The 27352-nt window shown below is 40.0% G+C and overlaps 2 pseudogenes; both read left to right on the forward strand.

Annotated features, from left to right (window-relative positions):
* Nucleotides 1–78: 78 nt before the first annotated feature.
* On the forward strand, nt 79–11443 carry LOC120614947 (putative tetratricopeptide repeat protein 41; annotated as a pseudogene).
* A 9892-nt stretch (nt 11444–21335) lies between these two features.
* On the forward strand, nt 21336–21456 carry LOC120615231 (uncharacterized; annotated as a pseudogene).
* Nucleotides 21457–27352: the final 5896 nt, after the last annotated feature.

Consider the following 27352-nt stretch of genomic DNA (forward strand, 5'->3'; position numbering starts at 1 on the left):
CTTCTTGAGGGCGGGGTACGGGAAACACGAACTCACCAATCGTACCGCACCACGCACCCTCTTTAACCAATGGGGACTCGGGGGGGGAACCGCAATTCACCAATCGGAGCTGTCCAGGTGCGGTGCCTGATGCCCGAAGCGTGGCTCCGTCCGATTGGTCATCCTTAGCCTCTTTTATCCAATCAAATGGCTCCGCGGACCCCTCTCACGCGGGACCGCCCCTTTGCCTGGGGCGCTTTGGCCTCTATGGGAAACCGTCCAATTAACGTCAGGTCAGAACACATCCCTCTTTTTGGAGAGGTCGCCCCGGAATCACTTCCGGATCCTAGAGAGCGTTTCTTCCGTGGCCAGGGGAAACGGTAGCCACGGTAACGCATTTTTTCTCTTTCCCCTGACTGCGCGTGGGGTCAGTTTGCGAGGATTCTAGTGCGACTTTTCGCAGTCCGTTTTCTAATCCGCAGTGCTTCTCGGAAAAGAAAAACGTGAGAGGTAAACAATCCCCGGAGCGCTTTTTGATGGGGGTTGTGAGTACAGTTCCCGGCATTCAACGTACTAGGGTACATTGTACCGAATGCTGGGAATTGTAGTCTTCGACTAGCTGCATAGTTTGGTCCTTGCACGTTTTTGCAGCAAGTCCTTGCGTGAACTCTGCGCTGCGTGTTTCAGAATTTACATTTCGTTCTGATTGCAGTAGCGATCTGTACCTATTGCAGGGCTCTGCGGCGTACACAGCCTTTAGAAGTGGGCCTAGAAAGCTGTCACGCCTAGCCGAAGGCCGCCCTATGTTATGGGGGTCGGCCTCTCTGAGTCGGTTCCGCCGCCGGCTGGGAAACAAGCGTTTCCGAATCTGGCATCTTGTGAGTCACTTAGGCAGCCTACCCCTTCACTCTCTCTGCGCTTTCTGCCTCCGGAATCTCGAGGCCTCCACGATTTGGTTTACAGAAGAGAGTAGTGGGTAGGTGGCTTTTTTCCTTTTGAGGGAAATCGCTAGCAAGGTTAATGGCCTCGACTTCCTCACAAAGTTCAAAGGCGGTGACCCGGCGGTCTTAAAGTCTCTATTGTAAGTCAGTTTGGAGAGCATGGTCATGAAGTTCGGTCTAGCATAGAAAAAGAAAAAAAAAAAAACTTTTAGTTTTAGCGCGTGCAGGAGGATACACCTGCAGGTATTTGAAAGCAAAACCTGTGGAGCTGCAAATGAGAGAGGGAGTGCTTTGTAACTTCATAGAAATACCTAGTCAGCGATCAGAAAGACATAAACCACCAGGTGTCTTTCCTGTGAGGGAAGTCCCTCCGACTAGGCTTGTGCCTTCGGACGTATCTCTTTAACCTAGTCTTTACATAGCCCTCACCCCGACTCTCATCCCGTTTCCAACAAAAGCCCTCCCTCTTCCCCATTGTTCCCTCCAGGAATATTTAACTTCGAATTTGTTTTCATAAAATCATCCGAATTCCTAAAGACAGGCTTTTCAGTGATAGACTATCATAATCTTTTATAACTTCCCCAGTATATATTTGCCAATCTTAATTCTGCGGTTGGTGTTAACACATTGTGGTGGTGCCTTATTTACATCTGCCCAAATTACCTCCATTTGTTATTAGTAAGCAAAACATCGTTTACACAGCTTTTAAAAAATGCTTCTGTGCTTTTTTAAAATAACACTAGGGTGTTATTTACATTCAGAAATCTCGAAGAATGTATTTTTGTACGTTTTAACTTTATTTTTTGTTTTAGATGAGTTCCTTCATTTTTTTGCATTTCACAATTCAACTACTTTACCTTTTTCTCTAGCTCTGAACAAGTAAGCAACCAGTTCTGAAACTGCAAATTCCATCTTAACTGGTTAGTGGTAGGTAGTTGGTGCTGCACCTGGAGGGAACTGAGAATGAGACATGCCCTCCAAAATAGATCCATTGTTTGTGGGTGTACTTTTCTGCAGGTGATGGTGGGAATTTATGAGGCAGGCAGAACATAAGACAGTAGACGGGCAGAAGATGGTTGGCTGTTGTTTGGTTCAGCTTTGCCGGTTTAAGATAGGATTCTTGGCCACCGGCCCTATGAAAGGAATGGGCAGCTTACTCAGTTCCCAGTCTTGTTTCTCTCCTGTGGTCTCCACCTCTTCCGACTTGACCCATTATGTACGGTCAGGTCCCATCTTGGTCTAGCTCCTTCAGAATTTACACTCCAGATTGCTATTAATCTCCCTCCCTTTGCATCTGATTTCCTTCCTAATTGTAGTTTGTCCCTTTTGACACTATGTGTCCGTGGACACTACTGGAAATAGCTACCTTTGTTGTTTTTGTTAAGCTTCTCAGAAGAAAAGGATAGGCAAAGGGGTGCCATTAGGGGTGATGGATCACTCACCTGGTCAGCAGGTATAGTCCAGCAGTGAGGAGTCAGTGAGAACACAGACTGGGGAGAGCAAGGCAGGAAAGCAGTTGGCATCAGGGAGCATAAAGGAATGGGGCTGAGCGCCAAGGCGAATTTGTTGGTTGGTTGATTCGTTCACTCATTCATTCATTTATTAACCCAGTAAGTGTTGAAGACCTGGTATGTGCCAGGTATTATGTAAGGTGCTAGCAGCGTAGGGGTAGGCAATATAGATAGGGTCTCTATTCATAGAGAGCTTATTAACAGTAGAGTTGCATCATAAGCACATGTATCTTATTTAAAGGCAAAGATAATAAAAGCCTGACTACAAAAATACATGAGGGAACGTTTTTGGGGTGATGGAAATGCCCTTGATCTTGATTTTTGTGGTATTTAAAACTCATCAAACTGCACATTTAAATAAGTGAATTTTCTCATATGTAAATTATACCCCCTCAAAACAAACAAACAAACAAACAAAAACAAAGCTAAAAGCAACTCTCATTCTAAACAACTAAACACTAAAAACCCATTTTAGTAGGCAGGAACTAGAGATGTCCGCTATCGTCAGTATCGTTCCACACTGCTTAAGAAGGTCTAACAGTATGATAAGAAAATGAAAAAATTGGCATTTAAGAAAAGTTGATGTCTTTTATTTTGAAATTCCTTCTTACTGGTGAAATGATTATATCTTCCAGAAACCCAAGAGACAGTAGTTAGTGGAGGTAAAAATTACACATACACACAGAGAAAATATGAGAATGGTAAAATTTTGACTCTGAAATAAGTATATAAACATCAATAGACTTGATCTAATTTGCAGAAACACAAGTGGAGATTTTTAATGTTTCATTCATAGTAGAGACAAAACCAATAAAAAACTTAGGAGTAAACTTGACAAGAAAGACATAGCTCCTATATGAAGAAAACTAGAAAACCTTTCTGAAGAATATAAAACAAACGGAGAACTTGGGTCAGTTGTCATACCGTAGGTATTATCTATCTGTAACAAATTACCCCAAAACTATACAGGTTAAACAACAAACGTTTATTATCTCATGCAATATGTGTAGGTCAGGAATCTAGGAATGCTTAGCTGAATGGTTCTGGCTCAGGGTCTCTCAAGGGGCCACAGTCATCCAAGGCTTGACTGGGGCGGAGGCTGTGCTTCCATGGTGGCTCACTCAGAATGCTATTGGTAGGACATCTCAGTTTCTCACCACATGGACCTCCCCATAGGGTTATTTGAGTGTGCTCACAGTATGGCAGCTGGCTTTTCCCAGAGTGAGTCGTGATCCAGGACAAAACAAAGCAGGAGCCACAATCACTCATGATCAACCTCGGAAATCACACACCATCATCTCTGCAGTAACCCTACTCAGTGAAAGATGAGATTACACAAAGATGTGAATACCAGGAGTCAGAGAGCACTGGGGCCATTTTGGAAGCTGATGGCTGCCCCACCCACCCTAGCTCTAAGGGAAGCTGAGAAAGGCTCTGATATTTTTAGCTTCTTTTGTTGAGGGATGGGCTCATAAGGTGGGGATAAGAATCATAGGTGGGGATTTCTCCAAATACAGAAAGGCGATTCAGATGCTGTACAGTCAAAAAGAATAATAAATGTCCACTATATGTTTGAATATACCAACAGATCAGTGCAACAAGAGAGAATCCATAAACAGATTGTTTCAATTTAATACATGAGAAAACCGATGTTTCAATTTAGAGAGGAAAGAGTAGTTTTTTTCATAAATGATACTGGCCTTGACCTGGTTATCCCCCTCAAGGAAAATAAAGTTGAATTTTCTCTTATACCATGTAGAAAATAAATCCAGCTTAAAAGAAATGAGCCTGTGAGTATATGCTAGGGGGTCGAGAGACCTTAACCAAGACCGAGCATCCAGAAAATACAACAGAAAGCCTAGGTTTACCAGGCCTCCTCCTTGGTGGGCCATGAACTCCAGTTTTGACTTTCTAGCACTAGCATTTTGAGGATGCTGAGCTTTGCTTAGCTTATCTTCTAAGAATATTGGTTCTGCGTGGCGTAAGAATTAGCAAGTACTTGGAAGGGAAAAGCAACAGAGAATGTAGGGCTCACTTTTCTAATTTTCCCTTCTCTCTGGAATTTTGTCTCCTCAACTCCTGGTCACCTGAGCAGTTATCTGATGTCTTTAAAGAAATTCTCAAGTATTTTATCCAGCTTCTCTAGTTATTTTTGTCTAGCATAGTACATTGACCTTTGAGATTTCCTGTTGACCAGAAATCTTACCAACAACATGAATAGTTGATTGACACGTTTTGAATGTTACATGTGTTATATACTGTTTTCTTGCAATAAAGAGAGAAAATAAAGTTATTCAGAAAATCATAAGGAAGAGGGAATACACTGACAGTACTGTATGTATTTATTGAAAAAAATCTGCGTATAAGTGGACCCACGCAGTTCGAATCTGTGTTGGAGGGTCAACTGTAGGATGTAGGAGATGTAGATCTACATGATAGTAGAAATCCCTTGTCCTGTTTTAGCGTTTCAAAAAAAAAAAAAATTACCATGGTTTCAAATAACACATTAAATAACCAGAATTATTGTCTCTTAACCTTTTGGTGGCTTTTCATCAAGCAATTTATATGATATTTAATGTTTCCAAACTATGGAACTTGTATTATATTTTGGCTATAGAACAATAAATGTGTTTCCAGATATTTAATTTAATTATAAGTATAATTTACACATCTTTGTTGTGACTAGTTTTAACTGCAATTTTGGATTGTTTGTGATCTTCCTATCCCATGCCCCAATTCACACCACATTACCCTGCTTGAGTATTGACTTTGAATTTATAAAATATTTATGTGCATTTGCTAATAAAATTTCTGGGTGCTGTGACTCTCTTACATGCAATCAGAAAATTCAAACCTGTTATAAATTAAATTCACCCGTAGTCTTGTAATTTGCATTTTATTTTCCCTAGAGTCTGCCTTAGAAAAACAGGTCAATTAAAAAGTATTATCCAGTTGTCCACTGTCAACTTTGGACATTATCAGAGACAGAGGAATTGAATTTCAAATAGGAGATTTGTTAAATTTTAAGTTTGGTAAATAAATTTGATACTTTGCATGATCAAATTAGCCATGTTATGATAATTACATTAGGGACTTAACAGTTTTAGAGCTAGTAGGAATCTTAGAAAACATGTATTTCCACAACTCTCTCTTTCAATATTAAATTATAAAACTAATATATTTTCATGGTTAATAAAAACCAAAATCGGAATAGAAGGTAAAACTTCCAGGTTCTCCCCACCCAACTGTTCTCATTCTCTAGAGTTCACTACTGAAAGAGAGGTTCCTTGTGCATCTTTCTAGAAAGTGCGCATGTGTAATAAAATTAAAAGTGAATTGTTTAATTTTTTTACAGATAAATGGAGCAATACACATTAGTTTATTCCATTTAATACATCTCGGATGTCTCATTCCTTTTTATCTACTTCCCTATTTGTTTCCGGTTTGTTGCTATTATAGTCACTACTGCAGGTTTAATAGGCACAGGTTTTAGTATTTGTGCAAGTTTATCTGGAGGATAAATTTTTAGTTTTGGAATAGTTAGGTCAAAGAATATGTGCATGCAAAATTCCATGGATATTTAGCATTTCCTCTACGAAAAAAGCTATACCAATTTACTCTCCTATATTAAGCCTCCCCAGCCTCCCTTAAAAAAAAAAGCTTAGGAAATTTGAGAAATTAAATGAGGTCCCAGAGTCAGGTGATGGCAGAACAAAGTGGAACTCATATTTTTAAAATTTCTTGCATTGTTCTAGCCACCACATACTTCTTGACTACCTGAAAGAGTTTAAAAGATAAAAAAAAAAATTTATAATGATTTCAAAAGTCACAAATGTATACTGTAAAAAATTTGGAAATTATAAAAAAGGTCAAGGAAGAAATTAAAATAACCCATATACTTTTATTAGGTATATCACTATTAGTATCTTGATGTCTTTATTAATATTTATTATATTTTAAAATTAAAATTAGAATCACACAAAAATACTGTTTTATAACTGCCTTTTTCACTTGCCTATGTATGATAAACATTAACAATAAATATTTTTATAATAAATATCTTTTAATGGATATACAATATTTCATGTCATGACTACATCACAATTATTCAATTTGTTATTGTTAGACCTTCAGTTATCAGTTTTTAATCCATTATCCATATTGCCTCAATGAAAATCTTTAGAGATAAATCCTTATAGGCAAAAAGAATAAATTCTTAAAATCGGAAAGCTTGGTAAAAATATATGATTTGTTGTAAAAGGCTTTTAGTATACATTGGCAAATTGCCCTCCAGGAAAGTTGTACCGGTTTACATTTCCAGTGATTTGCATCTATACATAAAAAGCTTAAAAATAAAAGAAAAAGTACAGTTTGGACCTGTTGGGGTAAAATTACTCAAGTTAGATGCTGTGGTCATTGGGAGTGGGGTGGTGGGGATGTGGCATTTGAATATAGAAATTTCTAAGCCTTAATGTATTGAGAGGAATTTCTGAAAAAGGTCAGAGGAACATTCGATCAGTTAGTAGATATTCTCATAACTTTTACTTGTAAAGTGCAGTGATAAATACAGTGACAGCATTGAGGCTGCTTTATTGCAAAATCAGAAGTCCGACATTTGCAGTAGAGGTAATGTTAGTATTGACAGCAACGATAGGAAAAGAAAACATTTATTGAGGGCTTAGTATATACCTTGTAGATTCTAAAACATAAATTAAACAGTGATAACTTGCTTAAGAAATCTGTTGGGAAGGATATTTCTTAATGAGAAGTCCACCTTAGCAGTGTTAAAACAAATTTTAATTTAAAAAGTTTATCAGGTGCTTACTATGCACAGTCTCATTTAAGCCTGATGCATGGGTGTGGTCATTATTTCCAAATTTACAGCTGCAGAAAGTAGTGTCAGAGTCAGACCTTGAGGCAGGGTTTATACTGACTCCAAATCGCCCACTCAACCTCTGGGGGTGTACCTGACAGTGTGGAAGGTGCCACTGTGATGCCACTTGCTCCTATCAGGTGAGCCGGGGACAGATTATAAATAACTTTGATTCTCTGGTACAGATGTTGGACTCTTATATTATCCCTGCTATTCTATCATGGCTGGAAGCAGAAGTCCATAACTGTCTTTTTAATAGATGCACAACCTGTCATCAGTAGTTGTACTTTTATCTTCTTATTTTGTTCCCTTAGTTAATACTCGTTTGCTTGCTTTCTTTTACTATTTTTTTCTTTCATAAACAATACAATGAGCATCTTAATGGCTGTAGTTTTTCACTATTTTGATTAATTCCTTGGAGTGATTCCTAGAAAGTAAGACCATTGAATCAAAAATTATAAATACTCTTAATATATTTTGAAGTATATTGCTATTTAGTTTCCAAATATCCCTTCCAATAGCTTTCCAAAATTACCAGTTTTCAGTTCCATACCTATATATGAGATATAAGTTTCACCAATATTTAGATAGCTGTACTTTAAAAAAAATCTATATCATTGCTTATTTTAAATTTCTTTGAATTCTAGAAATGTTGACTATGTTTTTATATGTATTCTGGTATTGTTTTTCTCTTTGTATATTTTGCTTGCTAGTCTAGTAGGGCATCAATATTTTTCTTGGAATAAAGACATTTAACTGTGGCAAATATTTTTTATAGTCTGTTTGCCTTTCACATTTTTAAAACATAATTATATCTGTCTATCTTTTGTGATTCTTCTAACTTAAGTTTTGGAAGTCCTCTCCAGGTTCGATAAATATTTATGTTTTTTATTTAAAAAATTACATTATAATTTTTCTTTCAACAAATATTTACCTAACACCTACTCTGATCCAGTCATTACACTAGATTTTGGGAACATGGTAGTGACCAAGATAGACATGACCTCTGATCACATGGGAATAGGAGAAAGTGGATATTTGCGAGAGCTATTAATCTAATTCTAGCCTCCTACGTGATAGGTGAGAAGTCTTAATTAAGCACCCATGATGCCTATTCTGTCATCTTTTAGAATTTTTTTTTTGGTACAATAGTGTGAAATTATGGTTTAAATGAAGTGTTTTCCAAATTGCCACCTTTTATTACAACATTGTTTATTGGATAGGTGTGTCCCACCCATTGATTTGTGATATCTTCGTGACCTGGAGTCTTTATAACATGCAAGCAGTATAATGTATGTGTTCTGGATTCAGGCTGACCTGTGATTAAATCCTGGCTCTCTACTTATCAGCCAAATGACTTCTGACATGTCGTTTATCCTATCTGAACTTTTGTTTCTTCATCTTAAAGTAGGGTGATAATATTATTTACTATAGGATTATTGTGGCAATTAAGTGCAAAAGGGTTACCACTGTTTAAAAAGGTACTGCATTATTATATAATTGTCAGGTGATCTTGAAGAAAAATTGCCCTATACATTATAACGACATTTTTCTCCTTAGGTGAAAGGTACAAACATAACCAAAAAAAGCAACATTTGGTATGGAAATGAGTTGCATCAAGAAAAAGCTCATTCAGCTAGGTAGTTTTCGTTTAATTTTTTGTTTCTGAGCTAGATGCAAGCATGTCAAATCATTGTTGGAGGGCATGTGCTTTTCCATTAGCTCAGTGGAATTGAATTTCCAGAGCATGTAGGTGAATGGAGTGTTGTATGAACCTGCATGACTTATGATAAAAAAGCAGAGATCTCCATCGGGTTCCTAGATCCAGACTTCCTTGCCTCTCAGTTGCCAGGTGCACTCCTGGTCTCGGGCCTCATCATACTTTAATTTGTTTCTTTTGTCCTGATGTCAACTTCATACCTATTTTCATTTTTGCTTCTGGTCACAAAATCATCGGTCTTGGCTTATTCTGCTCCTTGATATGTTAGGCTCCTTTTCTGGATTTTTCTTCCTTTTCATACTCTTAGCAAGATCCCTTGCATAATTTGCAAATCCATAGCAGGCAGAAGTAGCAGAAGTGGCAAGGAACGCTGGGAAGGTGGAATGGGAGGCTGGAGAGGGCTCTGTGTCCAGTGCCCACCACCTCATGGTTCTCACTCTTTCACGAAAGCTTTGGGGGGAACAGAGGTGACGTGAAGTTGCTGTCATCCTAAAATGAATGTGTTTTTTTCTTCTTCAGTCCTAATTTTAGATTGTTTCCAACTCTGATCTGTTCGTTAGTTGGCATCTCAAACGTCGATAAGAAAGAAACGGTTCTAGGGAATGATTTCGATCTGTTTGTAGCCAATATAATTAGGAGGAAGTCTTAGAAGCAGCGGAGGTCAGTAGCTGTGCCAGGGTGAAAATCGTTATTTTTTAAGTGTGACGTCATCTCTGAGCAAAGTGAAATGAGCCAGAAGACAAATGAGACTGTGGACAGGTATGCCCGATTCGTTTTAAAGCCCCAGAAACACATTCAACCTTACGTCTGCTCAACTCTGATTTTCAAGGAGAGAGAGATTTTTTGACAAACTATATCTTCCCTCAGCTTAATGAACTCTGCAGTTCCTGGGGCACACATTTCAAAGCTGTGGACCTGAGGTGGTCAGGGTCAGAGGCCCAGACACTCTTAGTGTTCAACCTCTAGACAGCATTTTTGTCTCCGCTCCCAACATCTGAAGCTCTGTCTCAACTTTGTGAAGAGCTGCTTTTCCTTCTTCATCTGCATGCTGGGTCAGACATATGGGGACTTTCTCCCTGACTGCTCACCTTTCATGTTCTCCAAAGCCACTAACTTGTCACGTTTATCCATAGTGCAACAGAATCTCTATGTTGCTGCAGAAAAACAAAACAAAACAAAACCAAAATACAAAACCAAAACCAAAAACGGTTATCCTTGGGTCCTGGAGAATCCCAGCTGAAGTCTGATGGAGTTTGAAATCATCCAAGTGGCATTTCTGAATGAGTCTCAATTTCAATATTTTTGTGTTAGGATCAGAACCATGCTGCTGAAAGCTTTAGATAAAGAAAAAGAGGAGAGGCTATTCTTAGGTTCTTTGATGAATGCTGGGGAAAAATTAAGGGTTGGAAAGCTTAAGGCCAAGATTATTAGCTAAGGGCTCCCTGTCAGTTTTGTAGAGATGAGGTGAACTGATTTTCAAGGACCGATTGGTTGTGATAGAAAAACTTTACCCAGCCACTTTGATGACTGAAAATATAGGTTAGTAAATATGGAGATAGCTAAATCTATTATCAACATAAGGTTAATGTATTTTGTGTGTCTTCCTTGTGGAAGCAATTTTAAAATGATTAAAATATTAAGCATTTAAAATTGTTACCTTATTCCTATAACATATATTCCTCCATTTGAAGATTTTTGAAACTGAAAATAAGAGCAAATAATGGATCATGGAAGATTATTTAGGAAGTTAAAGAGCTCACAGAAGATCTAAAATATCTGGCAGTTGTAGATATTTTCTGTAGATCTAGAGTAGAGGTTCTCATCCAGGGCTATTTTGCCCCCAGAGGGACATTTTTACATGTCTGAAGACTTTTACAGTGTCATGGTTGGGGGAGTGCTAATGGCATCTAGTGGGTGGAGGTCAGGGATACTCTTAAACATCCTACAGTGCACAGTACAGCCCCCCCCGTAATAAATTATTCAACCCCAAAAGTCAGTATTGCCAAGGTTGAGAAACTCTGATCCAGAGAGATGAGAACTGACTTTTATTAATTATCTGGTGCCTTGTGTATGTTATCATATTACTCTTCAAGGTCAGCTCTGCAAGGTAGGTACTATAATTCTGTTTATAGTAGATGAGCAAATGCAAGCTGCTGTATAGCAGTGAAGTAACTCACCTAATGTCATAATTAGTGTGGGATCATTCCAGGCTTTGAACCCAGGTCCTTCTGACTCAAAAATCCATGCTTGTTCTTCTTCATCCTTACTACTCAGGAGGTACTCATCCAAGGACGAGTAGCCTCAGCATCACCTGGGAGTTTATTAGAAATGCAGGTTCCTGGGCCCCATTTAGGTCTGCTGAATTAGAATCTGCATTTTAGTAAGATGACCAGGTGAACTGCAGGCACATTAAGTTTGAGAAGCACTACCTGACATCATATTGCCTCTGAATGAAATGATTACCTTATTTTTGGAAATAATATCAGGTGGACATGTACCAGATTTAAAAGGGAAGATCGATATCAAAGTATGACAGTGATTCCTCACCTAGACAGACTTCAGGAAGGATCTGCGATGCCCTTAATTATGTGAAGAACAGAATTTTTATAAGGTATGTGGATTTTGGGGGGTAAGAAGATGGCCTGTGTCTTTGATTAGATTCTCAGAAGGCTCAGTGACCCCCCCGCCCTGCCAAAAAAATAAAGTTATGAATAACTGTTGTAAGGGCCCAATTAATGTGGGAATGCAAAATGATGGCAGGTGGTGCATTTTTAAATGCTTTTCAGGGGCCAAGCAGTAGTCCTTGTAATATGATAGTGGTGAATGGGAGAGAGCTGACCCAGCCAACGTCACTCCAATGCAGTGTTGGGTGGGTGGGGTGGTGCAGGGGCAGGTGAAATGCCACCTGAGCTGGTCAACCAAAACTCTGCCAACAAGCCAAATCCTTTCAGAGCCCTGGAAAAGAACATTGTATCAGGCATAATTCTTTTCATTTTAAGTGACTCAACCTAGCTTCAAAAAAAGGAGAATGGAGAATTGATTCACTTGCATAACTTTAAAGTCCAGGATTAGGTGTGCCTCAGAGCAGGCTTCCTCTGGTGGTTCACATGATGTTACTAGGCCTTGGTTTTTCTCATTCTTTCTCAGTATGGCTCCGCTGCCCTGATGTTGCCCCAACTCTTTAGCTCCTCCATCATGGAAGAAAGATGGCTATAGCAGCTCAGGGTTCAAATCCAGCAGAAATGACTCACAGTCTTAGCATTGAGTCCTATGTCTGAATAGCCTGACCTGGACCATATTCTTGGATCAGTGGTCTGACTCAATCACTGGTGCCAAGAGAACGTGATGCTCTGATAGGCTAATCCTGGGTCATATACCACTGCTGGAGCTGGAGACAGAGTCGGACTCACTGGAATAACAGGAATTGAGAATTGGGACAGGGTGGGATCTCAAATGATAATCTGAGGCAGTTACTGAAAGCAGGGTAGCGTGAATGCATGTTGGGAGCAAAAAAATATCGTGATAATTTACACATTATGCACAGAGTAAATAGCTAATGAGAATGAATAATAACAAATTGGTTATTTATTATATACATTTGGCTAAAGCCTGAAATATGGTTAATGGTGATATTCTTCACCTAATCTCAATCTGAATTGTATCCATTGATTCTCAAACATTCTAGTAAATATTAGGGACAGATTATTTCTCCATAGTATTCTCCTTAGTCTTTGATTTTGGTTATTATTGAAAGGTTAGCTTGTTTTAGACTTTATTATTTTTGAGTGTATAGTATGTAGGCTGAATATCTGAATTAGAATACAGAGTGGATGGATTCTTTAGAAAGAAGTGCTAAATTATTTTCCTTTTGGATCTTCAATACTCTTTAATCACCCAGGTCATTCCAAATTCTCACAGCTTGTGTATAAGAAGCCATTTGGGCAGCTGGTAGTTATTGTAAGATAATGTAGCACCATCGGTTCATGCTTTTGACCCTTAGAAGCACTTCTGAGTCCTTGGAGATACTGAGATTAGTTGGTGAGACTCTAGTTTAGCTCAAGAGACCCATTGGACTGTGGGGTAATCCAAAATTCTGTCTAAGATTTTGAAATTTGAAGTTTACCTAGGTCAGACAGTAGGTCCTCCATGTCTTTTCTGGCCATAATGTGAACCACGGAGCAGCCCAGTTAACTGTGGAGGCACAAGGTGAGTATCTTGGGAACTTCCAGGCTAATCTACCTGGTGTTCTTTTCCTGCAGAACAGACCCTCCCACCCCTGCTCATCCCATTAAACAAACAAACGAACACTTCCTGGGGAATATAAGTGTCTCCAGAGATAGGAGGGTATTTTGGCAGTCCAGAACACCTTGACGGTAGGCCGTAAGTTTGGGATCACAGTAAGGAATCAACACTGTAAGCAATCTCAGAGATGATCCAATTTCACAGTAAGGAATTGACATTGCCCCTTATTTTGCCAGAGAGAATAAGGGACTTGCCCAGTGGTGAAGTTGCAGTCATACCCATGTTTGTCATTGTATTAGGGCATCTTACCTGAAAAATACACCACACATACCTCACAAGAGTGAATTAGGTATCTTCAGTCTTAGCTAACAATCTGAAAATGTGCGATAATATATGTAGCAAATCTAAATTTTTTCTCTTGTCATTCTGAGGTCATGAAATAACTTGGAATCCTAAATAGGATTATATGTACACATAGCATTAGAAAGATTACGTTGCTTGCCTATAGTTTGCTTTTATGGGACTATAGAATGGTTTGTGAAATATGGTGCCAATGTAGAAAGATGGTGATACACATACAGAAGGGTAGATGCCTTCTTGGGCATTTATAATAACCATGTGTAATTGAAAATGTGAAACTTCAAAATTAAGATATTAAAACTTATCTTTTTGACTGTAATGACTATAAGCTCCACTTTAAACGTTCCTATCATGAAGAGTTTACTGAGAAGTGCCAAGAACTGTTTATTTCCAAGAAGTCAAACAGGTCCTTTGACATATTGGAGAGGTTGGCCTTAAAGGATGTGGAATTTGATTTTAATAATGCAGCAGCAGGTTGAAGATTAGACTCTGTGCTCAGGTTAGACGCCAAGAAATCCCAAGCCTTTCAACTGCACTCAAGGAAAAGAGCCTGACTTTACTAAAAGTTATTCCTCAAATTTGGAGTATGTTCCCTCACTTCCACCATTCTGTGCCCACCCTTTTCTGCATGAGAGGCCCCCTGAAAGCCATCCCTGGCTTAGAATTTCCTGATTAGATAGCACTTTGCATTTGCAAAGCTTTCCTAGCTATTTCACAAACTTTCTTCCAGTCTCCTCAAGAAGATTATAAACTTCTGGAGGGCAGGGTGTTCACTTTCTTTCCTGTAGACCGAATTTGGTCTAAGTAATTCCAGACAGTGGTGGAATGACTTTACGGAGAAGAAATTAGATTAGGAAATATGACGAGGGCCTCTGTACAGTGTTGTATATTTAACAAAGAGCTTACATATACATCATCGGCTCATTATTATAAAGACGCTTAGCCAACACTAACTAAATGTCTACTATGGGGCCATATCATTATTTGTGTTCGTGTATGAGGAGTAGAGTTACCTTATCCAAAAGTATGTGCTCCTTCATGTTTTAGTCAGTGTCCTCTACATTAAAACCCCCATATCTTTTCTTACCCGGGGTGGTGACATACTCTGTTCACCACCCACAGGCACGAAGAGGCTGAGGCGTGAAGTAAGAGCTGGGATTGTCTCTGGTGTCCCTCTCAGTCTCGTTTCTAGAAATAGGGAGGTCCTTGGAACAGTTTTATTTCTTCCATCCTCATCCTTCAGTTCTTAGCACAGATTTTATTTATTCTGTGAGAGCTTTGTGGTTCGAAATAAACCCACAGCGGTTGGATGGCTCAGGGCCGTCATCCACCATCTCTGCACCCAGCTCAGCACCCAACTCAGCGCCCATGACTCCAGCTCACTGGGGCACAGAGCTGCTGACATTCTTGTGGTTCTGGAAGCCCATGCCAAGAGGAAGACAAGTTATTTGGTTAATATAACATGGTGCTCAGTCAAGGTTTTTACGATGATCAGGGTTCGAAACATATAGGTCATGTGTTAGAAATCTTCCGTTTGAATTGGCAAAGCCATAGAGCCAGAAAGTAGGTTAGTGGCTGCCAGGGGGTGAGGGTAGAGGGGAAGTAGAGATGGCTCCTGATGGATGTGGAGTTTCTTTTCGGGGTGTTGAAAATGGTCTCGATTGAGATAGTGGTGATATTTGTACAACCTTGTGAATTCACTGAAAACCACTGAATTGTACACTTTAAAATGGTGATTTTTTTTGTATGTTAATTATATCTTACTTAGGTTATAATTTAAAGTATTTCAGAGTGGATAAGGAATTTAACAAATTTTATTGCAATTAAAGAGCTCCAATTGTGCATCATAAAAATATATCAATTAAATAAGTTCTGGGAGATGAGCTGTGAAGCATTCAGGGCTTTGTTCACTTTGCTGGTTGGAAACAGTGCTGTATATACTGTAAGTTCTCAAATAGTGTGCGTAGGTAACAGAAGATGTTTCAAAGCGTTGTCTTAGTAACCAACCATCTAGGGCAACAGCATTCTTTTTTGTTTTTTTCTCATTTTGAAAGGAGCCACAGAATGCTTTGCAATATTTTCATTTTCTATTTGTTCTTGAGAAGAAATCATTAAGACCCTAGCCTAATTATGTAGACTTACTATATTTGTATTTTTTCTTCATTGGTTTTACCTGCTAAGTCATAAGAAGTATTCTTGACACTGATATGACAGTGAACAAGAGAAACAAAAATCTGTGGTAATCATTTCACAGTATATACATATATCAAATTATTATTTTGTACGTGTAAAACTAATATAATGGTATTTTCTTCGTGTGGTGATTTGGGAACACAGGCTCCTTTCATCTTGAGATTGTGTCACCCCTAGGGCCTCAGAATCCTGTTTTGGGTTAGACAAAGAGGAAGAAAGTGAAAAAGGCACACCTGTTCCTTTAAGCTTCAATCTGACAGTGGCACACGTCACCTCTGCTCTCATCCTTTTGACAAGAATTTGGCCACCTGAGCCCGCCTGGCCACAGTGGGAATTGGATGGGGATAGAAAACGAACCCCATGCCCTGGAAGGGGGAGCATGAGCTTTCGCAGGATGGGGAGTCGTCTCTGCAAGACTCTCCAGGGAGATTTCAGAGACAAGCAGGAGCCAGCCTTGTGGAGATCAGAAGAAAGAACATTCCAGGCAGAGGGAAGGCTAAGATAATATAGGTCGAAGGCCGGAAACAAAGTTCAGTGAGGAAGGGAAAGTGGCCAGTGTGGCCAGACTGTGGTGGGCTGTAGGTGGGTGGCGGGGCGGGTGGGTGGGAGTGGCGTGCGGGGTGTAATCATAGCAGATGAAACAGAAAGTAAAGACAGGGCCACTTCATATCTGGGTTTTCTTAGGTTTGGATTTTGTGGAGTGCTGTTAACCTAAAAATAAAAGGCTAAAGTGAGAAGCACCAAGCATTTATTTGAGATCAGAAAAGAATAGCTCTTCAGAAAGCAGTGATTCAGACAGAAGCCCATGGCGTGTTCCCATTAGGAGACAAAGGCAGGAGGTATTTATGAGGAAAGGAAGGGGAACTATTACAGAAGTAGAAGGAAGGCATTTCTATAGGTGCAGATAAGCTAACATAGAGACACTAATTCTGAACTATTTTTAATTTTCAGTCCGGTAGTCATGAGTCTAGGAGTCATACATAATATCTGCTTTCTTGTTCTTGCAAACAGTTCTTTGGGACACAGTGTTGCTTTATGCCCAGTCGAAAGGTTATTTTGCCCTGTTTTAACACTCCAAAGGTTCGAGGTATAAGACGTGCCAGGCAGTTCCCTTGCCAGGGCAGCTACGACTCCATTTAAAGTGGTTCATTAATTTTTTTACTGTGCGATGGGAGGCCAGTGGAGGGCTTTAAGCAAGGGCGTAACATGGTTTCATTGAGATTTTTGAAAGCTAAAAATCAGCCTGATGTATGGAAAATGGATGTAGGGGACCAAGCAGGAAAGCAGGGCACTTGTTAGGGGCTATCGCAATGTTCCAAGCAAGAGACGATGATGGTGTGAAGGAGGGCAGTGGCGGTGGAGGTGCTGGGCTGGGCATGGACTGAGAATTTCCTGAGGAATTAAATGCGGGGGTTGGAGGAAAGGGAGAGAGTGAGGATAACTCCTAGTTTTTGGCAGGAGGGAACTAAAAGGGATGGTGAGAGCTCTTCACTTTCACTGAGGTGGGACGACATCTGCGGGGTGGCGGGAGTAGGTTTTGAGGGGAATCAATTTCCGCTTTGGATGTGAGATATTTAACATGCAAGGTATGTACAGGGAGTGATAACAATTGTGTGAGATCTTCCTCTGTTCTGGGAGCAGTTGGGGACCCCGAATGCTACTTAGCTTTGTGTCCTTGAGTGAGTTATTTTAATTCTCTGTGGTTCTATTTTCCCATTTGTAAAATGTGGATAATAATAATAATAATAAAAGTCTCATAGGCACTGTTGGTGGGATTGCAAATTGGTGCAGCCACTATGGAAAACAGTATGGAGGGTCCTCAAAAATTAAAAATAAAACTACCTTATGATCCAGCAATTCCACTTTTGGGTATTTTTCTGAAGAAATCCGAAACTCTAATTTAAAAAGGTATATGCACCCTTATGTTCATTGCTATGTTATTTACAATAGCCGAGATATGGAAGCAACCAAGGTGCCCATCAGTAGACAACTGGATAAAGAAGATGTGGTAGATGTGTACAATAGAATATTACCCAGCCATAGAAAAAATGAAGTCTTAACATTTGCAATAACATGGATGGACTGGGAGGGTTATTATGCTTAATGAATAAGTCAGACAGAGAAAGACAAATACCATATGATCTCACTTATATGTGGAATCTAAAGAATAAGATAAATGAACAAACAAAACAGAAACAGATTCATAATAGAGAGAACAAACTGATGGTTCCAGATGGGAAAGGGGTCTTGGGGGATGGGGAAAAAAGTGAAGGAATTAAGAAGTGCAAATTGGTCCTTACAAAATAGTCACAAAGATGTAAAGTACGGCATAGGGAATATAGTCGAAATATTTTAATAACTGTGTCTAGTGCCAGATGGGTACTAATCGAGGATCACTTCATAAATTATATAAATATATCTAACCACTATGCTGTATGCACGAAACTAATATAAAACAATGTTTAATGACAACCGTATTCAAAAAATAAAAAGTTAAAAAAATTAAAGATATTAAAAAATGTCTCTTATAGGTAGCTGAGAGGATTAACTAAGATAAGATATGGAAAACAAAGACACTTAGCACAGTGTTGGCATATGGTAAGTACTGATAAATATTAGCTGTTATTATTATTATTAATGCTCGCTGCATATCTGCATATTTGTACGTATCTGACTCTGCCTGATTTTGCAGATTCATCCATTCTCACCCGGGGCTTGTACCCATGTGTGCCTCTGAGTACTGAGTGCATATGGGGGCACCCAGGGTGCATTTTGATGGATGTAGATTATCTCCGTGAGAAGGGAGAGATATTTGAGCTTCTTTCTGTGTGTATGGTGGGTATGAGTAAGTAGGGTGAACATGTGGGTGTGAGTTCTCTCGGTACATTTCTCAGGGAGTGTAAAGTGGGTGAAATCAAAATCACTAGCAGCAGGTGTGACTGGCTCTATAACAAGGCGGCGAATCCCCTGCAGGGACATCCCAAAGGTGTTCAGTCTGGCCAGGCTGATGATATAAACTCATTTGTACACGCCAGTATGACTGTGTTCCCAAAGTGAATTGTTATTTTAATGATGTGTTTTTAGGTGCTGAATGCTCCTAATAAAAACAGCTGTTGTCTTTCAAACAAATGCATCTGCAGGCTGACAAAGCAGAGTAAATCAGGAACAGCCTATGAATACTTGACAGTGGGGTGACACCTTCTATCCCTGAAAGAACACCCCTCCTTGTTAACAGCAGGAGACGAAGGGAAGGGCTGTGGTTCTGGATTCGGACCCCCTGCATTTTCATTTCTGGCTCCACTCATTTACCAACTGTGTGATCTTGGGAAGTTTACTTAAGCAATCTGTGCCTCCTTTCTTATTTGCAAAATGGAATGGGATTAATAGTACCTGCGTAAAGCCATGTGAGGATTAAGAGATAATACATGGAAAGAATTTAAAAAGGTACCTGGCACACAGTTGCCAGCATTGTTATAATTATTTCTCACTGAGCTAGAGGAAGAGGCAGGGAGCGGGGCACTGCTAATGAAAATACGATACTCCTATTCATTAGTTAGACTAGGGAGAGGACGACAAAGCAAGTGCGTTTGTAGCTGTCACCACTGCAGCCGAGGAGGAAGCCGAGGGGCCCAGGGTCGGTTAGCATGGCTGACTGCCTTTGCAGGGAAGCTGAGTTTTAGCTGAGTGAGGTGGATGTGGGCAGAAGAGGAAGAGCTGCTGTTGAGAACACGGTTGGGCCTGAGGGCCAGTACTTGAAGTGTATTCGCTTCTTTGATGTGAGCGTTTTCCTGTGGTCCCCCTCAGCTGTCTGCAGCTGCAGTTCCTCCCTTGTGGGGACACCAGAACACATTCTGCTCTTCTGTCCTCATCCCTGCTTGCCAGGGTTAAGGGATCTTGCAGATGAGAACTGCCCGTGGCCTGCTTTCCCAGCTCCCGTGCCCTTCCCCGCCTTGCAGGCAGTTGATGTCCCTTCCCAGCTACTTGCTTCGCAGTAAGTCCAAGTAAAGCAACTGACTTCCTCATTTACATGTTTCCTTGCCCTGTTGCCCCCATACCCTGTTGGCAGCCCGGAATAATAATGAGTTCCATTTATTGAACTGACTTTCTGGTGCCAGGCACTGTGCTAAAGGCTTTATCAGCACGTCATTTAATGCTATCAACATCCAGCATTACTGTCCCAGATAAGGAGATGGGTCATTCAGCTACACATGGGCAGAGCAGGGAGTTCAAGCTCAGGTCTTTGTTGAGCTGGAGACCTCTAGTCCTCATTCCTGTGCTGTCTTGCCTCCTTGAGCCAACAGAGGGACATTTCGCTCTTTTGGATGATTTTCAACTGGGTCCTCTCTTGCTATTGGCTTTCAGGAGAGTGAGTTTGCACTCAAGTCAGTGATGTGGAATGGGCAGAAACAGTAGCAGGAATCATTGGCAGGGCTTGTCAAGCCTTGCACCCTGGGCCCGGCTGTCTTCTTCAGAATCTCTCACCCTTTGCTCCCCAGCTTTGGTCTCCTTGGAGCAGCCAGTCGCTTCTGTTCCTCCATGCCTGTCCTCTCAGCTCCCTTCTCCTGGAATGCCCTTCTCTTTTCTCAGGCTAGTGAAATCCTTCTCATCCCTTAAGGCCCTATTTAAAAGTCACCCTCTCTATAAGAGGGCTGATGGGCACCTCTCTCCCTCACCCCACCTTTGACTAGGTGGTAAAGACCGGCCTCAGTGTCATTGGATTCTGGTTCATGTGGATGTGTCCCTGCAAACACTGTCAGCTTGCCTTCCTGGTCCCTCAGGTGACTTACACATGGTCCTGTCATACGTTTTATTGTCTTCCTCGATAGTCCTGTGAGTGCAGGGAACCATGCCTATTTTATTGGCCATTGTCGTAGTCAGGGCCTGGCACAGAGCCTGACACCTAGGAGGCTCTTAGTAAATCTATGCTGAATGATGAGAACCACCACCAAAAAGTGAAAAAGTTAATCACTGAGTCATTTTGTTACAAAGCATCATGAAATGGTATCAATTAACTTTTTTCCTCTGCCCATAAATTTTTAAATACTTGAGATGTTACCATTTCAATTACGTAAAAGTCCATTGTCATTTAAAGGAGACAATTTGGTTCTGCCAGAATAGAGAAATATTTAGGACATTTTCCAATAGTAGTAATGTTGACTTTATTTTCAACATCATTTTGAGGAAAAATAATTCTAATCACCCAACATGTGATTTTAATACACTGTATGTATGCTTTCCTTTGTATACAAAAATATGAATCCATAAGCATCATCCTTGTATATTAGTTTTTGGCTTAAGATTATTGTTTTGCTGATTATTAGAAGTGACATTATGCTTTGTGATAGTCCAGCTGTGCGTACTCTGAGGTTCATTCACCTCCATTTTGTCGTGTATCCTCCACCCCAGCTCTGTGAAAGAGGTGAATGATCATGCCTCCCAGTTGTAACTGCTAACCGTGAACACCAAGAAACGGTGACACACACAGCTTGAAACCAGTCTTTAAATGATTCTTTATTGTCTACAGCCATGCCACCCTGAACGTGCCTGATCTCATCTGTTTTTTGGAAGCTAAGCAGGGTTGGGCCTGGTTAGTACTAGGACGGGAGACCGCCCAGGAAGACCTAGGTGCTGTAGGCATTTTCTCTTTTAAATGATTCCTTGTTTGTAGAAAAACAAGTTTTAAAAGCTCCTGATGATCTCTGTGTTAAGTCCCTTCACTTCTCTGGGCCTCAGTTTCTTCATCTACAAAATGAGTGGTTTGGACTAGATTAGATGATTTCCAAGAACTCTTTCTGCCCTAAAATTCTGTTATGTAAGGCCTGGAATTTCAACATTGCTCATATTGTAAAGATTTAAAAAAAAAGAATACTCAAAGAATGAAGCATTAAGATTAATTTGTCTCTCCCTGTTCTTGAAACATATTTTTTATTGTGTGACACAAGTTCAAATTCTATCTTTTTTTGGTGCCTTCTCTCCCTTTATGTCTCACATTCATATATAACTTTCAAGTCATTGATTTTATGGTCATTCTCTGACATAAAAATATCTGTAAATATCAATGCAACCTTCTGATGTAATATAAAAGATGAAGATGGAAAAACGTGATTTAGTATAAGATAATACGTATTTTAACATGTAATTGCTCAGACATGATTAAAAGACAGTGGAGTAGGCAGGTGCCTGCCTCTACACGGAAAACGGCCATGAAGACAATAGCTGTAAGTGTAGACTGCCGTGAGTGTGCTGTGTTGATGGCTCAAACATCTAAGCAATATTGCTATCAGGGTTGTGCTCTTATGAAATGGTGAACAAATCTTGGTGTCATTTAAGATGAAATAATATGTAATCTTCTGTCAGTTTACATGGCAGTTGCATTCCTAGAAAATGACATGTGTTTCTAACCCACGTAGAAAATACTTTGAGTTTACATGTAAAATGGAGTTAGTTTCTAGGATAGGTTATTATAACGTTTCTCTCCCTGCCCCTACCCCATTGTATGACTGACAGAACGTTTGGAAATCAGGTAGACCCCAGGACAGAGGTTCACTGTGTGGGACTGTTCTGTGTTGTAGGAAGTCTGGAATCCCTGGACCGGCCCTGGTGTGTTCCACCGCTCTAAACCACTTCCTGTTTTCCAAACATTTGTGTACTTCCCTCCCTCCGGTCCTTCACCTATGCCTTGTCTAGCTTGATAGAGACTTCTGCTCATCTCTACCTGTGCATTCTTCAAGGCTCAGCTCAAATGTCTTCTGCACAAAGCTTTTTTTCATTGTGAAATTCTGCATCAAATTCCAGTAGCCTTCAGACTCATATTCTGCCTTGAAAGGTGGTTATTTGTATACAGAACGCATTTCCATTTCTCTTAACTCCTTGACTTTATGTTACAGATCATTTTATCTCCTATCTCTCCAAGGCATCTAACACAGAATCTTTCACATAATAGGCAACCAATAAATATTCGTTAAGCATAATTAATTACTCCAAATGACTCTAACAGAATCTTAATGCATTGGAGAGACTTAAACCATTAAAGCTTCTTTGCATAACTTGACTTTCCAGGTTCTAATTTGCATACATTTCTACAGAAAATATTGCTTTTGAAAAATAAAAGCAAGATAGTTATATTAAAATGCTCTTAGAATATTAGGTTGTTGATTATAATTTGGGATTGCTACTACTATGTCACTTCATCACAGTTTGAAAGTTGGTCCTCTCAAATTATTTCTTTTACCTTTTGCTGCTTCATAACTTAATTCTCCCTGGTAATCTCCAGAATCCAAAGTCTGGGGTCCAGTATTGTGGGTAGAGGAATTTAAGATTGGTTATGTTAGGTTTAAGATGGGTGAGGACAAAAGAGGCTAGGCAGTAGGTGGGCAGTGCCATATGTGTGCACTGCTGGGACACCTAGGGTGGTGGCTGCAACTCCTAAACTAGCACCCAGTGTTAAGGGGCTGCAGAAAGTTTACAGATCACAGTAGCCTGACTTCTTTTTCTTCTCATCCATCTCTTTGTAATGTGATCTATTTTTGCATTTTGGAAAATAAGAGTAATGCTTTGGATTATACAAAATGTTTTTAATGTAAAATCCTGAAAATGTGTAGGAGACACCTGGTGGTAAATACCATTATCCCTTTGGGGTTGAATATTCTGAGGCTGCTAATCACTCATATATATGTATCAGGTGTATACCTATGAGTACCACCAATTGCTCCTAACCCTTTGTGCTTCCCCATCCCATTAACATATCACAGCAATAATAGAAACATTTTCACCTAATAAGAGCAAATTTCTATACTATAGGTACTCGGCTCAAAACTGACATTCTTAACGAAGACTCAAATGTCTTGGTCCTTTCGCTTCCTGTAGAAGTGCTCATTGCTTCCATTGGCTTAAAGCTGTGTATACTTGTACTAGACGGAATTGAAGAATTGATTAACATTTATGAGTTTCAGGACAGAAGGTAATTTCTTTTTAAAATAATGCCTATGTTATTACTATTTTATAAAAAGAAAACCCCATAAGTTAGAATGTATATAACATTTTTCCATTGTACTGCATATCTATAGCTATAGCCAGCATTGCTTACAGTGATGGCTATATTTTTTAGGAAACAAATATACAGCACTTCCAATGGACCAGGTGCCATTTTAGGAACTTTAGAAATCTTAATGCATTTAATTCTCATAATAACCCTATGAAAAAGAGACTGTGATCATCACCCCTGTTTTCACAGAGAAGACTGAGCATGGAGATGTTAGGTGGCTTGTCACAGGTAGACTCAGAATTCAGACATGGCAATCTGGTTACAGAAACTGTAGCCTTTACTCCTGCATGGTTCTGCCCCCTTATTTTATACTTTTATTAGGCATTTATTGGGCTGCCGTTATGTCCTTTACGTTGTGTATTTTGATCCCTCTCATCTACTGGTTTTGAAGTAATATTACATCAGTGGAACCTGTAATACTTCTTTGTATCAGTCATTACTTTGTGAAACATTTTCTCTAAAACATAAAAAATACTTGTAGTTAATTTATGTAAGTAATATATGTTTCTCATAGAAAATATGATAAAGAATAGAAAATTAAATATACTCACAGTCTCACCACTGTTAAACATTTCGGTGTATAGCCTGCTTTTTCCTATGGATGTCTACACACACACACACACACACACACACTCACACACACACACACATTTATGTAAATGAAGTTACAAACTATATTATTTTATAGTCTGCTTTTTAATTTAATACCTGGCAACCACCATACATTCAACAAATAATTAGTGACCACTTACCTTGGGAAAAGCACTGTAAGCAGAGACAGACATGGTCCCTGAAAAGAAATGGAATTTTTGTTCCAAGAGGAAATGGCAGATATTAATGATATCAGCACACAAGTATAAAATTGCAGCTGTGATGAGTGCTGCCCAAGATCAGTATGCAGTGTTGTGAGAGCCTCTGATGAAGGGATTTGACCTTGGGGAAGGCTTCCCGGAGGAGGAGCTGGGAGAGCCTGCAGGAGGATGCGGGCCATGCAGGCAGCTCCCTGAAGCAGCTCAGTGCCGTGGTTACGAGGCTGCCTCTGGAGCCAGCCCCTCGGCTTGAATCCCAGCTCTGCTGCTTGCTGTCAGAGTGAATTAGATAAGATGTTTAGCCCCTCTGTGCTTCAGTTTCCTCCTCTGCCTTTCTAGAGAGTTGTTAGGAAGACTGAGTTCATGTATTAAAATTATACCCGGGATTGAATTTATAGAGGGACGACTGAATGATGGTGTGGAGAAGCCAATGCTGCTGATATTATTACATTTCCTGAAAGAAGGAGACATGCCATGCTACACAGGGCCCCAGGGGAAGTATCAGGGTGGTCAAGAGGCAGGTGACAGGAGGCAGAGGAAAGCGGAGGCCAAAGCCTTTGTTGGGGCTTCCATGGGAAAGGCAAGGCAGGGCAAAGTAAGCAGTTTAGGATCGGGTAGTGTGAGTGATTCTGATGGGCTTTGTGGCATAGGGACCATCCCTACTTGTCTGGTACCTGGCCCTGGGATGATTTAGGGCAGGGAAAATATTGGTTTGGTGAGCGAGAGATAAGAAGGTGGGTGGGGACACGGCCTTGGATAGGCTGGTCCGCACATGACAAACATGATCCAGGCAAGCTGTCCACCACCCTGAGGAATTAGCTGGCCTTGGGAGCAGCAGTCTCTCCTCAGATCTGTAAGGCCCCCAACAGATGTCAAAACATCATGAGACACAGAAAATAAAAAAAACTGCAACCAATACAGTTAGTACCTGAAGACACGTTCGACGTAGTACCTGGCTCAGAGGAAGCAGTCTGTATATGATAGTTGCTATTATTAGAAAAGGGGTGGGAAAGGCTGTTAAAGGTGGTCTAGAAAGATCTTATTAGTTGTTTATTTTATTCCAAAATAAAACCATTTAACTTGAGAGAGCGCGTCGCTGAGCAAAGAGACAACACCTCAGCGTGAAACCATGTCTTCTTCAATTGGATGGGTCCATTTGCCTATCGCTGTAGTTCATTTTTCAGAAGTCTGTGCTTTTGTTGAAGTGCTTGCTTGTAGTAACATCTTTTTAGAGTCTACATTTGTACTACCAAATTCATAACGGGAGTCAGTCACATATGGTTCTGTGGAGTGTGAATTGATATTTTCTTGTCATATTGCTAACTATCCAAGTTACTGTTAATATCCATTACCCCAACCTTTACCCTATGTACTTGCTTCCTAAATCCTACCAATCTAAGTTTAAAGACCACCAGCAAAGTAGTTTTAAAGTCTTTAAAGTTTTGAAATGTCTTTGACTCTCTCCACCAGGCAAAGGATTTTTCTTGGCTGCCATGCTCGCTGTCTGCTCATCACAAATTCATCATGAGCATCGTCTCCTCCAGCCTGTCCCATAAGTTACTGTGTGCTCGCCCAGACGTGAGGACTATGGAACTCATTAGCACAGGAAATGAAGAAGTAAAACTAAACATCTTGAGACAATATCTCTTCATTCCCATCAAAGACTGCTTTTGACAGAACAGACAGAGTTTGAGGAAAAAACAAACCTGAATTCTTTAAAACTCAAATCCTGGCAAATGAATTGAAAGAATGTAGAATCTACCAGAATGAGTTTCAGTGTCTGAAGGAATACCTGGAGGGGTCTCTCTTCCGGAGCTCTGGGAATTGATTCTGAAATGCTGGATTGAAGACTACGGTTGGACTTTTAAACAAAAGAAGGCAAATTCAGGCACTGTGGCTTCAGGAGAAGGTAGGTCTTGGCCAGTACTGACTACTTGGTATGATTCCACAGGGAGAAAGATACGTTGTGGACCCCTCAACCCAGGGAGGAGGGTCTAGGGATAGGGTTGTCAGAGAAAATATAGGATGCCTCGTTAAATCTGAATTTCAGGTAACAAATAATTTTTCAGTATAAGCATGTCCCAGATATTGCATGAGATATACTTATACTAACAATTATTTGAATTAAAGATAAAAAATTTTTAGTATAAGTATATCCTAAATATTGCATGGGACAAACAATATCAATAATTAATTTGCTGTTTATCTGAAATTCAGATTTTACTGGACGCTCTGTATTTTTATTTGCCAAACCTGGCAGCCTGCCTGGGGAGCCCTGTGTGTTGACTATAAGGAGAACTGTATTAGGCACAGATTTTAGTTAATTTTTTCAGGAGTCTAAGAAATGAGCCTTTATTCTTTCTATAACTCAATTTAATTTCTCTTTTGAGCCTTTAGTCCAGCTGATAGGAGAAAAAGTCCAGTTAATTCAGGTCAATTCCATCAATTTAGTTTGTTTTCAGTCAATTCAGGATTTTTTTTTTTTTTAGTCAAGGATTCGTGTCCTTCCAGTGTATCTCCAAGGTGCTGGGTGTTCTTGGTTGTCATTTGTCCCTGCTGTCTTCTGCCGAGGTGGTCATGGCCCCAGATGGTACAAAGACACTGATATCTCTCCATTTTTGGCATCCTCTGGGATGACCGTGTTTCCATCTGTTCTTGGGTTGTTCCGTCTGCTGCCCCA

This window comes from Pteropus medius, unplaced genomic scaffold (genome assembly GCF_902729225.1).
Source record: "Pteropus medius unplaced genomic scaffold, Ma_sr-lr_union100, whole genome shotgun sequence".
Lineage (NCBI taxonomy): Eukaryota > Metazoa > Chordata > Mammalia > Chiroptera > Pteropodidae > Pteropus > Pteropus medius.